This window comes from Pleurodeles waltl, chromosome 10, assembly GCF_031143425.1.
Source record: "Pleurodeles waltl isolate 20211129_DDA chromosome 10, aPleWal1.hap1.20221129, whole genome shotgun sequence".
NCBI classification, from domain to species: Eukaryota; Metazoa; Chordata; class Amphibia; order Caudata; family Salamandridae; genus Pleurodeles; species Pleurodeles waltl.
Window position 1 is genome coordinate 279,896,830 of NC_090449.1, and position 14,434 is coordinate 279,911,263.

Genomic DNA, 14,434 nt, shown 5'->3' on the forward strand with positions numbered 1-14,434 from the left:
TTTAAGGTGTTGTGTTTAATAAGTCAAGAACACAAAAACAATTAAACAACTATATGACCAAACAAGCAAACAAATAAATAACTTCAGGATGCACAGAGGATGAATTTGGTGTTTGGTCTTGGTCAAGGGTTCTATTTTTGCTCTTTAGAACTTTTTTAGAGCACGTTCAAGTCAAGTGATAAACTGAAGGCTGCTTTTAAGCATGCATGATGATGCTGATCATAAGGTAGACTCACTCCTGAGAGAGATGGAGGAGGCCATGTGACCCTGTGCAGCAAGCACTCACGACTGTATTTGGAGGAAATTTCCAATGTAATGTATTAGCAGTCCTTTTAAAGACCCTCACGTTCTGCATTTTTAGAAGTTAAAGAGGTACAGAAGGAAGAAGTTAAAGGCTATGTTAAGGGTTACATGACGTCTAAATTGGATGGTCTTGTTAAGTTTGGATTCTGATTTTATTTTTTATTTTATGGTTTAAAGTTTAGGAATGGTAGTAAATAGTTAAAAATATATTAATTGTTCCTAGTAATACAAATGTTGTTATATATGATATGTTGCTGTTAAAATTTGAATATATAGGTTTGTAGTTTTAGTTAGTGGGTTTTTAGATTAAATTTTAGGTAATTTATAATTGTGACTATAGAGCATTGATTAGGTATTTAAAATATTTAATTGTCATTACTTTGTATAAAATGTTTTAGATTGCAGTGGAAATAGTCAATTTCACCACTTTAGCATCCAACACCTTCTTTGAATAGGCTTAGGCCCTCATTATGAACACGGCGGTAAACACTGCACCACCAGCAGCAGCGGTAAAAACCACCAACAGACGTGCGGTCCGGACTGCCAGATAATGAACCAACTGAAACGCAGGCATCCTGAAAACCACTCATCGCCAGCAGAGGAGTGCCGACAACGACGGCAGAGCCTGCCCACAGGTCGATGAAAAGGCCCTACCCGCCCATCAAATAATGAACCACTAGACCGCCGTCAGTTCGGGGGCTGTAGCCACCGCCACGCAAAGCCATGTGGAAACAAACCAAATATAAGGAAACACTCACCGGAGGCTAACACAACACACCGAAGCAGACATGGATAGAGAGCTGCAGATCATGACAGCCCTTCTCCTTGCCATATACCTCAACGACCAAGACCGCCGACTAAGACGACAATGGTAAGTACCGCAACCTAAGAAACAAGGCAAGAAAGGGCACAGTTATAGACCCACCCACTCCACCATCCCTACAATGCTCCCACAACCCTTCACAGCAGTACAAACCATACAACCCACAGCAAGAGGGACTTACCCGACACAAGGCAATGTGCCCCACACCCACAAACAATGAAACGAGAGACCAGGGATCCAGAGTGTGCCGCCAAAAACACAGGCCACACATTAACTTTTAATTTTGCTCTCTGAGCAAATGAAGTGGATATAAGGCCAATGGTCAGTCCATAGTGAAGAAGTCCCATGGGCCACAATGGGCCCAACCTGACTCCCACAAGTGCTACGGTATTCCACCTCATAGGGGCAACAATGGGGCATCCAGGCACTTCAGGGAACAGGGGCAGGGGGTGTTAGGGGTGGGGATTTACGACGGAGGTGGGGCTTAGATTTTCGTTCGGAAGATGGAGGGGGTTTGGGTTTGGCCTTGGAAGGTAGGGGAGTGTGCTTGGACCGGGTGGAGCCAGGTGGAATAGGCTCAGCACGGGGCTTCTTCCTCTCTGGAGAAGGGGTATGGGAATTGAAGGGCAGAAAGGGGCGGGCTGTCATGTGGAAGGAGTGGATAGGGCAAGGAGGAGTGCACGTTTAGGGATGAGACAGGGTGGGCCAGTGGGTTGGAATAGGTCAGCACAGGAGAGGAAAAGTTTCTTTGGTGCAATTGGGTTGGGCCTGGAGGAAGGTGTGGGAGTGGAGGTAGAGGGAGTGGTTGTAAGTTGGGTAGGTGTGCATGTTGTAGGTGCAGGTGACTGGACAGTATGCCGAGATGTGGTGGATGCGTGAAGGGTGGGTGTTTTGGTGCGTTTTTGTGTTTTGGGAGGAGGGGGGTGGACACAGTGGGACAAAAAAGACTGCCAGTGTGAATGTATGTTGTCTGGGTGTCTGCAAGTCTGGTGAGGGTGCTGCATGTGTCAACTAAAGTAGTTGTGGTGAGTGCAGTTGTGGTGTCTGGGGTGCATGTATGGATGTGTGCTATTGTGGTGACTGCAGGAATAGGGCACCGTGAATGCCATCCAGATAGGCATTGGTCTGCTGCATCTCTGATGCTAGCCCCTGGATGGAATTAACAATGGTTGTGTGCCCTACAGAGATGGTTCTCAGGAGGTCAATAGCCTCCTCCGTGAGGGCAGCAGGGCTGACAGGGGCAGGTGAAGAGGTGCCTGGGGCTAAGGAGACGCCCGCCCTTCTGGGTGAGCGGGCACAGGCAACTCGGTGGGGAGCAAATGGGAGGGCGGTGATGGCATGGGGGGTGGCAGAAGATGACACAGTAGGGATGGGCCCACTAGGGTCCGCCACCGCCACGGAGCCCCCATCAGAGATATCAGAGTCACTACCTCCAGTGGTAGTTGCCTCCTCCGTGGTACTCCCCTCGCCCTCCAACCCACTGGTCCCCTTGGCATCGGACAACTCTGCCTCCGAGTATCCGTGGGCCTCTGCATCCCCACTCGCCGGTGCCTCAGCTCCCTCGCCAGATGATGCTGATGTACACAGACAAACCAAGAGAACAGGGATGGGGAGACAAAAAAGCAGAGACACTTGTAAATAGATGAATGAAGTTAACATAGCGGTTCATACATACACCCACCCAGAAGACCCTCCAACAGGCAATACCTATCGCTATCCCTATGGCTATGCCCCTGACTAGTGCCCAGAACCCTGCTCTACAGCCATTCCCGAAAGAACTTTGGGACACGACGTGTAGTAGACCTGACCAAAACACCCCTACTCCCCTAGGGGGCCATAATGTAGATGGAGATCAGTCAGAGTCCCTGCAACTAAGCAGCATAAACCCAAATGCACACACACACACATCCATCAAGGGTCAAAATATGTTATGTGTACTCACCCCCTTGTGACTGCTGTGCAGCCTTCAAGAGCCCATCCAGGTCTGGGTATGCCACCGCCAGGATGCATTGCATAAGGGGGGGTCAGTGCCCGACGGGCACCCCTTCCTCGTTGGGAGGACTTCCCCAGCTGAGCCTCGCAGGTTTTTAGTGCCCAGCAGCTCAGGTCCTCCCACCTCTTCCTGCAGTGGGTGCTCCGTCGGTTGTAGACCCCAAGGTCCACACCTATTGGCGATGGCATGCCAAAGTGCCCTCTTCTGGTGGGCACTTACCTAAAAGGGACACACATAAATGTAACACAGAGGTCAGGCACTGGCCCATCATATACAGCTTGCTATATGTCCACTATGGGACGGACAGTACAAACTGACTAACAGCACATACACACGCAGCATGTCAGGAACCCTGGCCCATCCAGTGTCAGAGGTGCACACATGTATGCTGCCAACACCAACCATTACACACATCCATTGTCCCCAATCCTCCTAATCACCTGTACCTCTGGCCATAGAGCTGGCGTACAGGGGCAGGACCCCTTCCACAAGCCTCTCCAATTCCTCTTGGGTGAAGGCCGGGGCCCTTTCCCCTGCAACACGTGCCACTTCCATGACCAGAAGCAGGACGCAGCAGTTCACTCATTGGAGTACCTGCTTGCATGAGATCAGGGAGTCAAATGAAGTTGGGGTGATGAGTTCGCGTACACACCGCGGCGGTGTGCACCGTCACCACCGGCAGAGATCATGATACGCTAGGATTCCCCATTGACATCCATGTTAACCAATGAATTTGCGCACGGCAGTAAACACCGCCTTACGATGTTACATCAACCGTTAGCGGTATGAGGTCACTTCCACAACAACAGTTCTAGATTAGATGGGGCAGAAATTTTGGCTAAAACTACTCATTTATAAAACTCCCATCTGCACAATGCAGGCCCTACTGTTCCCCAAACACCCATAGGCATGTGACAATGAACATTACCTCACTTGACAAGCCCTGATCTATCATTGTGGTCAAGTTGCTGTTATGTCATACACACTATGCATTTGTGTCAACGACAATCAAGCCAGCAGTGCACAATGACTGACAACGTGTGCCGATGTATGTGTGCTCCTCACACGTGTTTCCAACTCCTCCTAGGTACAGGCCCTTGTGGCGAGGAAGGGCCCCATCGATGTACAGACCACTTGTGGATTTGCAGACCATGGTGGAGCGTAACATCATCATCAATTACAGACTCACCCTTGCAACTATTATTGAACTTTGCACGTTACTGGATCCTGCACTGACTCCAGCAAATCGTGATCAGCATGCCATCCCTACTGAAGTACAGGTGCTTTCTGCACTCCATTTCCTGGACACAGGCTCATTTCAAGTGATAGTGGGCATGGGTTCTCCTGTCTTCGGCTCTTCTACCTCCTCCGTCTTCTTCCCCCGAGCCTGCCCTCCTGCTCCTTCCTCATCCCCCTCCCTCACTCGCCTCCCCCTCTCTCACCCCTAGCTAACCCGTTCGCTATCTACCTCCCTCACTCCTCCTATCTTCCTATCTCTCTAGCTCCCTATCTCACTATCTAACTCCCCCACTCTCCACCTCCTCCTACCTACCTATCTGTCTATCTATCTATTTCCCTATCTATCGACTTCTCTATCTATTTTCTCTATCTATTTCTCTATCTCTCCCCCCCTCCCGCCACCCCCTCTACTACCTATCTCCCTATCCTCTCACTCTACCTCTCTCCCTCACCCACCTCTACAACCCCCCCTCCCCTATCTTCACAACCCTACTCCTATCTCTCTCCCTAATCTCCAAACCTCCTAACACTCACCCTCCTCCACCCTAAACCCCCTCCCCCAGCTCCTCTCACTCTACCTGTCCCCCCCCCTCCCTCGCGCTTTCCCGCCGCGACCTCCTGCACGCCCCCGCCCCCCAGCTCCCATTCGCCCCCAGCTGACCCCTCCCCCCCCCTCCTACCTCTTATGGCGGCCGCTGCGCGACAGTGGTAGCGACCCTTGACCCAAGGGTAGGTCGCTCCCCCTGCCGCTGCAGCTCCTCCAAGTTCCCGAGTTCCTGTGTTCCTGAGACCCACCTAACTGTAAGTACCCCCCTCCTCCCAGCCCCTCGCCCTGCCCCGCGCCACTCACCTTCTCTCCTGCTTCTTTTCCTCCTCTCTGTCTCTTCCTCCTCGCTCCCCCTCTGCAATTTTCTTCTGTGTTCTTCTGTTCTTCTCTTCTGTTCTTCTGTTCTTCCCTTCTGTTCTTCTGTGTTCTTCCGGTCTTCTGTGTTCTTCTTCTCTGTTCTTCTCGGTGCTTCTGTGTTCTTCTTCTCGGTTCTTCTGTGTTCTTCTGTGTTCTTCTCTGTTCTTCTCTGTTCTTCTCTGTTCTTCTGCTCTTCCGATCTTCTGTGCTTCTGTCTTCTGTTCTTCTGTTCTTCTGTTCTTCTGTTCTTCTGTCTTCTGCTCTTCCGGTCTTCTGTTCTTCTGTCTTCTGTTCTTCTGTCTTCTGTTCTCCTGTCTTCGGCTCTTCTACCTCCTCCGTCTTCTTCCCCCGAGCCTGCCCTCCTGCTCCTTCCTCATCCCCCTCCCTCACTCGCCTCCCCCTCTCTCACCCCTAGCTAACCCGTTCGCTATCTACCTCCCTCACTCCTCCTATCTTCCTATCTCTCTAGCTCCCTATCTCACTATCTAACTCCCCCACTCTCCACCTCCTCCTACCTACCTATCTGTCTATCTATCTATTTCCCTATCTATCGACTTCTCTATCTATTTTCTCTATCTATTTCTCTATCTCTCCCCCCCTCCCGCCACCCCCTCTACTACCTATCTCCCTATCCTCTCACTCTACCTCTCTCCCTCACCCACCTCTACAACCCCCCCTCCCCTATCTTCACAACCCTACTCCTATCTCTCTCCCTAATCTCCAAACCTCCTAACACTCACCCTCCTCCACCCTAAACCCCCTCCCCCAGCTCCTCTCACTCTACCTGTCCCCCCCCCTCCCTCGCGCTTTCCCGCCGCGACCTCCTGCACGCCCCCGCCCCCCAGCTCCCATTCGCCCCCAGCTGACCCCTCCCCCCCTCCTACCTCTTATGGCGGCCGCTGCGCGACAGTGGTAGCGACCCTTGACCCAAGGGTAGGTCGCTCCCCCTGCCGCTGCAGCTCCTCCAAGTTCCCGAATTCCTGTGTTCCTGAGACCCACCTAACTGTAAGTACCCCCCTCCTCCCAGCCCCTCGCCCTGCCCCGCGCCACTCACCTTCTCTCCTGCCCCTGCTTCTTTTCCTCCTCTCTGTCTCTTCCTCCTCGCTCCCCCTCTGCAATCTTCTTCTGTGTTCTTCTGTTCTTCTCTTCTGTTCTTCTGTTCTTCCCTTCTGTTCTTCTGTGTTCTTCCGGTCTTCTGTGTTCTTCTTCTCTGTTCTTCTCGGTGCTTCTGTGTTCTTCTTCTCGGTTCTTCTGTGTTCTTCTGTGTTCTTCTCTGTTCTTCTCTGTTCTTCTCTGTTCTTCTGCTCTTCCGATCTTCTGTGCTTCTGTCTTCTGTTCTTCTGTTCATCTGTTCTTCTGTTCTTCTGTCTTCTGCTCTTCCGGTCTTCTGTTCTTCTGTCTTCTGTTCTTCTGTCTTCTGTTCTCCTGTCTTCGGCTCTTCTACCTCCTCCGTCTTCTTCCCCCGAGCCTGACCTCCTGCTCCTTCCTCATCCCCCTCCCTCACTCGCCTCCCCCTCTCTCACCCCTAGCTAACCCGTTCGCTATCTACCTCCCTCACTCCTCCTATCTTCCTATCTCTCTAGCTCCCTATCTCACTATCTAACTCCCCCACTCTCCACCTCCTCCTACCTACCTATCTGTCTATCTATCTATTTCCCTATCTATCGACTTCTCTATCTATTTTCTCTATCTATTTCTCTATCTCTCCCCCCTCCCGCCACCCCCTCTACTACCTATCTCCCTATCCTCTCACTCTACCTCTCTCCCTCACCCACCTCTACAACCCCCCCTCCCCTATCTTCACAACCCTACTCCTATCTCTCTCCCTAATCTCCAAACCTCCTAACACTCACCCTCCTCCACCCTAAACCCCCTCCCCCAGCTCCTCTCACTCTACCTGTCCCCCCCCATCCCTCGCGCTTTCCCGCCGCGACCTCCTGCACGCCCCCGCCCCCCAGCTCCCATTCGCCCCCAGCTGACCCCTCCCCCCCCTCCTACCTCTTATGGCGGCCGCTGCGCGACAGTGGTTGCGACCCTTGACCCAAGGGTAGGTCGCTCCCCCTGCAGCTCCTCCAAGTTCCCGAGTTCCTGTGTTCCTGAGACCCACCTAACTGTAAGTACCCCCCTCCTCCCAGCCCCTCGCCCTGCCCCGCGCCACTCACCTTCTCTCCTGCCCCTGCTTCTTTTCCTCCTCTCTGTCTCTTCCTCCTCGCTCCCCCTCTGCAATCTTCTTCTGTGTTCTTCTGTTCTTCTCTTCTGTTCTTCTGTTCTTCCCTTCTGTTCTTCTGTGTTCTTCCGGTCTTCTGTGTTCTTCTTCTCTGTTCTTCTCGGTGCTTCTGTGTTCTTCTTCTCGGTTCTTCTGTGTTCTTCTCTGTTCTTCTGTGTTCTTCTCTGTTCTTCTCTGTTCTTCTCTGTTCTTCTGCTCTTCCGATCTTCTGTGCTTCTGTCTTCTGTTCTTCTGTTCTTCTGTTCTTCTGTTCTTCTGTCTTCTGCTCTTCCGGTCTTCTGTTCTTCTGTCTTCTGTTCTTCTGTCTTCTGTTCTCCTGTCTTCGGCTCTTCTACCTCCTCCGTCTTCTTCCCCCGAGCCTGCCCTCCTGCTCCTTCCTCATCCCCCTCCCTCACTCGCCTCCCCCTCTCTCACCCCTAGCTAACCCGTTCGCTATCTACCTCCCTCACTCCTCCTATCTTCCTATCTCTCTAGCTCCCTATCTCACTATCTAACTCCCCCACTCTCCACCTCCTCCTACCTACCTATCTGTCTATCTATCTATTTCCCTATCTATCGACTTCTCTATCTATTTTCTCTATCTATTTCTCTATCTCTCCCCCCCTCCCGCCACCCCCTCTACTACCTATCTCCCTATCCTCTCACTCTACCTCTCTCCCTCACCCACCTCTACAACCCCCCCTCCCCTATCTTCACAACCCTACTCCTATCTCTCTCCCTAATCTCCAAACCTCCTAACACTCACCCTCCTCCACCCTAAACCCCCTCCCCCAGCTCCTCTCACTTTACCTGTCCCCCCCCCTCCCTCGCGCTTTCCCGCCGCGACCTCCTGCACGCCCCCGCCCCCGAGCTCCCATTCGCCCCCAGCTGACCCCTCCCCCCCCCTCCTACCTCTTATGGCGGCCGCTGCGCGACTGCCCGCGCCCAGCGCCACGACCCCTGGTCCCCAGCTCCCCCAAGCCCCGCTGATCCGCTACGACCCCACCACCCTCCACGCCCTCAACCCAGGGCGCTCCAAAACCTGCTTCCTAGCTCACCCCAAACGCACCCATGGACCCTTCGCCTGCAACTCCTGCAAACGCATCTTCCACCACGCAACTACCACGACCACAAGCCCACGCGCCATCAACCACCTCAAGTGCATCCTGATCAACGCTCGTTCCGTCCACAAGCACGCCGTTGAACTTTGGGACCTCCTGGACTCCACAGCCCCGGACGTCGCCTTCATCACGGAGACATGGGTGAACGCCTCCTCTGCTCCAGACATCGCTACCGCCATCCCCGAAGGCTACAAGATCTCCAGAAAAGACCGCACCAACCAAGTAGGAGGAGGTGTCGCCATCATCTTCAAAGACTCCATCAGCGTCACCACCTCCACCGAAGACCCCCCCCTCGCCGCTGAACACCTGCATTTTCAGATTCGCACCGACCCAAGGACCACCCTCAGAGGATCCCTCGTCTACCGTCCTCCCGGACCTCGCGCCTCTTTCAGCGACGCCATCGCCGACTTCATCTCCCCGCACGCCCTCGCCTCACCGGACTACATCCTCCTAGGCGACCTCAACTTCCATCTGGAACAAAACAACGACCCCAACACCACCACCCTGCTCGACAACCTCGCCAACCTCGGCCTCAAACAACTGGTGAACACCGCCACCCACATCGCCGGACACACGCTCGACCCTATCTTCTCCGCCAGCAAACACGTCTTCTTCAGCCACACCTCTGCCCTACACTGGACCGACCACAGCTGCGTCCACTTCACATTCCGACGCGAGACCTCCCACCTCCGCACTCAACCCATCCCTCGTCGACAGTGGAACAAGATCCCTGAAGAGCAACTCTTCTCCGCTCTCGCCGCCAACCAACCCACCCTCACCACCGACCCCAACGACGCAGCTCTCAACCTCACAAACTGGATCTCCAACTGCGCTGACAACCTTGCTCCCCTCAAACGCACGCATCGACAGACCAACACCAAAAAACCTCTCTGGTTCTCTGACACCCTCAAAGAATCAAAGAAAACTTGTTGTGCCCTTGAGAAGGCCTGGCGCAAGGACCACACCGCTGACAACATGACCGCCCTCAAGAACGCTACACGCGAACACCACCACCTGATCCGCACTGCCAAAAGGAACTTTTTCACCGACAGACTAGACAAAAACAGCCACAACAGCAGAGAACTCTTCAGCATCGTCAAAGAGTTCTCCAACCCCAGCGCCAGCGCCAACGCCGTCACGCCCTCACAGGATTTGTGCGAATCCCTCGCCACTTTCTTCCATCGCAAGATCAGCGACCTCCACGACAGCTTCGGACACCAGACCCAACCATACACCACTGAACCCGCTTCCCCGGACATCACCCTCAACAACTGGACCCACATCAACACGGAAGAAACCAAATCCATCATGAACTCTATCCACTCCGGCGCCCCTTCGGACCCCTGCCCGCACTTCATCTTTAACAAAGCCGACTACATCATCGCCCCGCACCTCCAGACCGTCATCAACTCTTCTTTTTCTTCTGCTACCTTCCCCGAATGCTGGAAGCACGCTGAAGTCAACGCCCTACTAAAGAAACCTACGGCTGACCCAAGCGACCTGAAAAACTTCCGCCCCATCTCTCTTCTACCTTTCCCAGCCAAGGTAATAGAAAAGACCGTCAACAAACAGCTGACCACCTTCCTGGAAGACAACAACCTGCTCGACCCTTCACAAACCGGATTCCGAACCAACCACAGCACGGAAACCGCCCTCATCTCAGTCACAGACGACATCAGAACCCTGATGGACAACGGTGAAACAGTCGCCCTCATTCTCCTCGACCTCTCGGCTGCCTTTGACACCGTCTGTCACCGCACCCTAATCACCCGCCTACGCTCCACCGGGATCCAAGGCCAGGCCCTGGACTGGATCGCCTCCTTCCTCGCTAACCGCTCCCAAAGAGTTTACCTCCCTCCGTTTCGCTCAGAACCCACCAAGATCATCTGCGGCGTACCTCAAGGCTCATCGCTCAGCCCGACACTCTTCAATGTCTACATGAGCCCCCTCGCCGACATCGTACGCAAGCACGACATCATCATCACCTCCTACGCCGACGACACCCAACTTGTACTCTCCCTCACCAAGGACCCCGCCAGCGCCAAGACCAACCTACAAGAGGGTATGAAGGACGTCGCAGATTGGATGAGGCTCAGCCGCCTAAAGCTGAACTCTGAAAAAACGGAAGTCCTCATCCTCGGCAACACCCCGTCCGCCTGGGACGACTCCTGGTGGCCCACGGCCCTCGGCACCGCACCGACCCCCGCAGACCACGCCCGCAACCTCGGCTTCATCTTGGACCCTCTTCTCACCATGACCAAGCAAGTCAACGCCGTGTCCTCCGCCTGCTTCCTCACTCTCCGCATGCTCCGCAAGATCTTCCGCTGGATCCCCGCCGACACCAGAAAAACCGTGACCCACGCCCTTGTCACGAGTCGCCTGGACTACGGCAACACCCTCTACGCCGGGACCACCGCCAAACTCCAAAACCGCCTGCAACGCATCCAAAACGCCTCGGCCCGCCTCATCCTCGACGTACCCCGCAACAGCCACATCTCCGCACACCTGAGACACCTGCATTGGCTCCCAGTCAGCAAAAGGATCACCTTCCGTCTTCTCACCCACGCACACAAAGCCCTCCACAACAAGGGACCGGAATACCTCAACAGACGCCTCAGCTTCTACGTCCCCACCCGCCCCCTCCGCTCCGCTGGCCTCGCACTTGCTGCCGTCCCTCGCACCCGCCGCTCCACGGCGGGTGGGAGATCTTTCTCCTTCCTGGCGGCCAAGACCTGGAACTCCCTCCCCACCAGCCTCAGGACCACCCAGGACCACTCCGCTTTCCGGAGACTCCTAAAGACTTGGCTGTTCGAGCAGCGATAACCCCCCCTTTCCCCCCTAGCGCCTTGAGACCCGCACGGGTGAGTAGCGCGCTTTATAAATGTTAATGATTTGATTTGATTTGATTTTGGGTGCTGGTTTTTCACAGCCAATGTTTAGCATTATACTGACAAGATTCCTGAATGCATTTGTACGACACCTGCAATCCTATGTGAGGTTTCCCCAAAGTACTGACCTCCCTGCCATCAAGTAGGACTTCTGTGCCTTTGCCAGCATACCCCATGTGATAGGTGCCATTGATGGCACCCACATAGCTATAATCCCCCAAGAGTCAGTGAACAGGTGTACACAAACCGGAAGAACTTTAACTCCATGAGCATTCAATTGTTGTGTACTGCAGACCAGTACATCACACATGTGAATGCCATGTTCCCTGGTTCAGTCCAAGATTCATTTGTGCTGAGGAACTGTAGTGTGCCACACAAGATGGACCAACTACAAGAAGACAGAGGGTGGTTCATAGGTAGGTGTTTCTGTCACTTATTGCCACCTAGCAGACAGCCAGGCTGTCTGCCTCTGAGGCTTGTCATTTTAAGTTGTGTTGTGCACCTTTTTCTAGGTGATTCTGGCTATCCCAACTTGCATTGGCTCCTGACACCAGTGAGGAATCCTGGAACAGATGCAGAGAGGAATTACAATGAGGCACATGGACATACTAAGAGGGTGATAGAGCGCGCAATAGGTCTCCTGAAGGCTAGATTTTGTTGTCTACATATCTCTGGCGGTTCCCAGGCCTATGGGCCTGAAAAGGTGTGTAGAATAGTGGTGGCCTACTGCATGCTGCACAACGTGGCTGTGAGAAATTCTATCCCCCTCTTGGATAGACCATTGTGTTTCCTTGCAGGGGTGGGTGGCTGTTCACAGGGGGAGGGATGTGGACCTGTTAGTGGGTTTGTGGGCATGCAGAGGGAGTGGATTCACTGCCTGTGGGCTGGGTGGGGTAGTGGTCCTGGTGGGTGTTGGAGGGGTGGAGTGGTGCATGCATTACAGGTGTGATGGATATGAGGTAAATGTAGATGACTTACCACAGTCCATTCCTCCAGTGAGTCCAGTGAGGCCCTCGGGGTGCCGGATGGCCAGTACTTTTTCCTCCCAGTCAGTGTAGGCGGGTGGTGTGTTTCGGAGGTCCTCCCCCAGTCTTCTGGACTGCAATGTGGTGCCTAGATGCCATGGCCCTGACATTCCCCCTCAGGTCATTCCATTGCGGATGCCGTCCCTGGTGCATGGATGGTGTCCCACTGCATTGACCCTGTTGACTATTGTCTGCCATAGCTTCATCTTCCTGGCGATGGGTGTGTGCTGCACCTGAGCCCCGAATAGTTGTGGCTCGACCTTCAGGATCTCGACCACCCTGGTCCTTAGCACCCTTACTGTGAAGCGTGGGTGTTTGGGGGGTGCCATGGTGAGTGTCGTGAAGGGTGTCTGGTGTGGATCTCGGGGAGGGTGCTCTTCTGTGGTTGGGTGTAAGTATTGTGGATTGTGGCTTTCCGTGTCTGCTTCTGGTGATCTCTTTCTTCGTTGGCCTACTTTCGTTGCAAAGGATTGTGGGGTGTGTCTGTTAGTGTTTTATGGTGTTGTGGATGTGTGTCAGGTGTGTGGGTTTCTAACGTATCCAATGTGTGCACTTCTTACTGTTGGGTCCACTTGCCGGTCATGGCGGTCTGCAACGCCAATGGTCGTTTGGCTTCCACTGACTGGTGATTTAGGCATCATTATTCAGAGGGCAGGGTGTTGGTGTGCTCGGCAGTGGCGGGGTGGGAGGTCCAGCACTTCTGCCGACAAGGTCCTGGCGGAGACTGGTGGACTAGTGATTTTTGTTGGAATCAGATTTTGGAATCATTATATGGCAGATTTCTGTTCACCGCCAATGGAGGTCTTCAGTTCACTGTCGCCACGGCGGTCGGCGGTGTTTACCGCTGTGTTCATAATGAGGGCCTTAAATTGGAGTAGGAATAGTAAATGTCACCCCTTTAGTATCCAATACCTGCCTCCAGTATAGTTATATTGTAGTGGTAATAATAAAGTTCATCCTTTAAGGGCCTCATTACGAGTCTAGAGGTCCGAAACCCAGACCGCCAGAACCATGGAGAGGAGACCGACCCGGACCTAGCGGTCTCCCATGCAGCCCTATTACAAGGTTTCCACTGGGCTGACTGGCGGAAACCTCTAAAATCAGAGGGCTGGTGGAAAACTAGGTCATAAATAGCAGGGCAGCACTGCATGCAGCCACGCCCTGGCTGATTCTGACCTGTACCCGTCGTCAACCCGTCTGGATCACCGATCCCGGCAGAGATGGCGGGTCTTAATGTGGCAGTCGACGGCCACAGCAGTGGCGGTCCTGACAGCCACTGCGAGGCTGGTGGTCTCAAGACCGCCAGCCTTGTAATGTGGCCCCTAGGATTCAGCACCACCTCCTAACATGTTTAGATTGAAGTGGAAATAGTAAATGTCAAACTTTTAGTGTTCAACACCTTCTTCAAATTGGAAGACATTGGATTGGAAATAGCACATTTTACACTTTTAGGGCCTGATTACACGTGTGGCAGTCCTGGGACCGCCACATTCATGGTGGCTGTCGTACGTCAGCAGTTGTAGCAGTCTGACTGCCACATTCTGAAGTTGGCGGGCAGCCCCGCAAACCTACCGCCGTCTCCGCTGGGATCTTAAATCCTGAGAGGGTGACGGTGGTGCAAATCGTAATCAGCCATGGAGGGCGCTGAAATCAGTGCTGCCCTTCTGATAACAACCTGGTTCTCTGCCAGCCTTTTCAGGGCAGTGAAACTGCCCTGAAAAGGCTGGCAGAGAACAATGGGATTAAGTAAATTTAACTCCCGTACCAACGCCTTTGCCAAACCGGTTTAAATTGGAGTGGGAATAGATGTCACCCTTTAGTGTCAACACCGTCCCCACATTGAATTAGATTGGAATGGGACTAGTATTGTTCAACTCTTTAGTGTTCAACACCTCCTTCAAAATGACATATATTGGAGTGAGGATAGTAAAT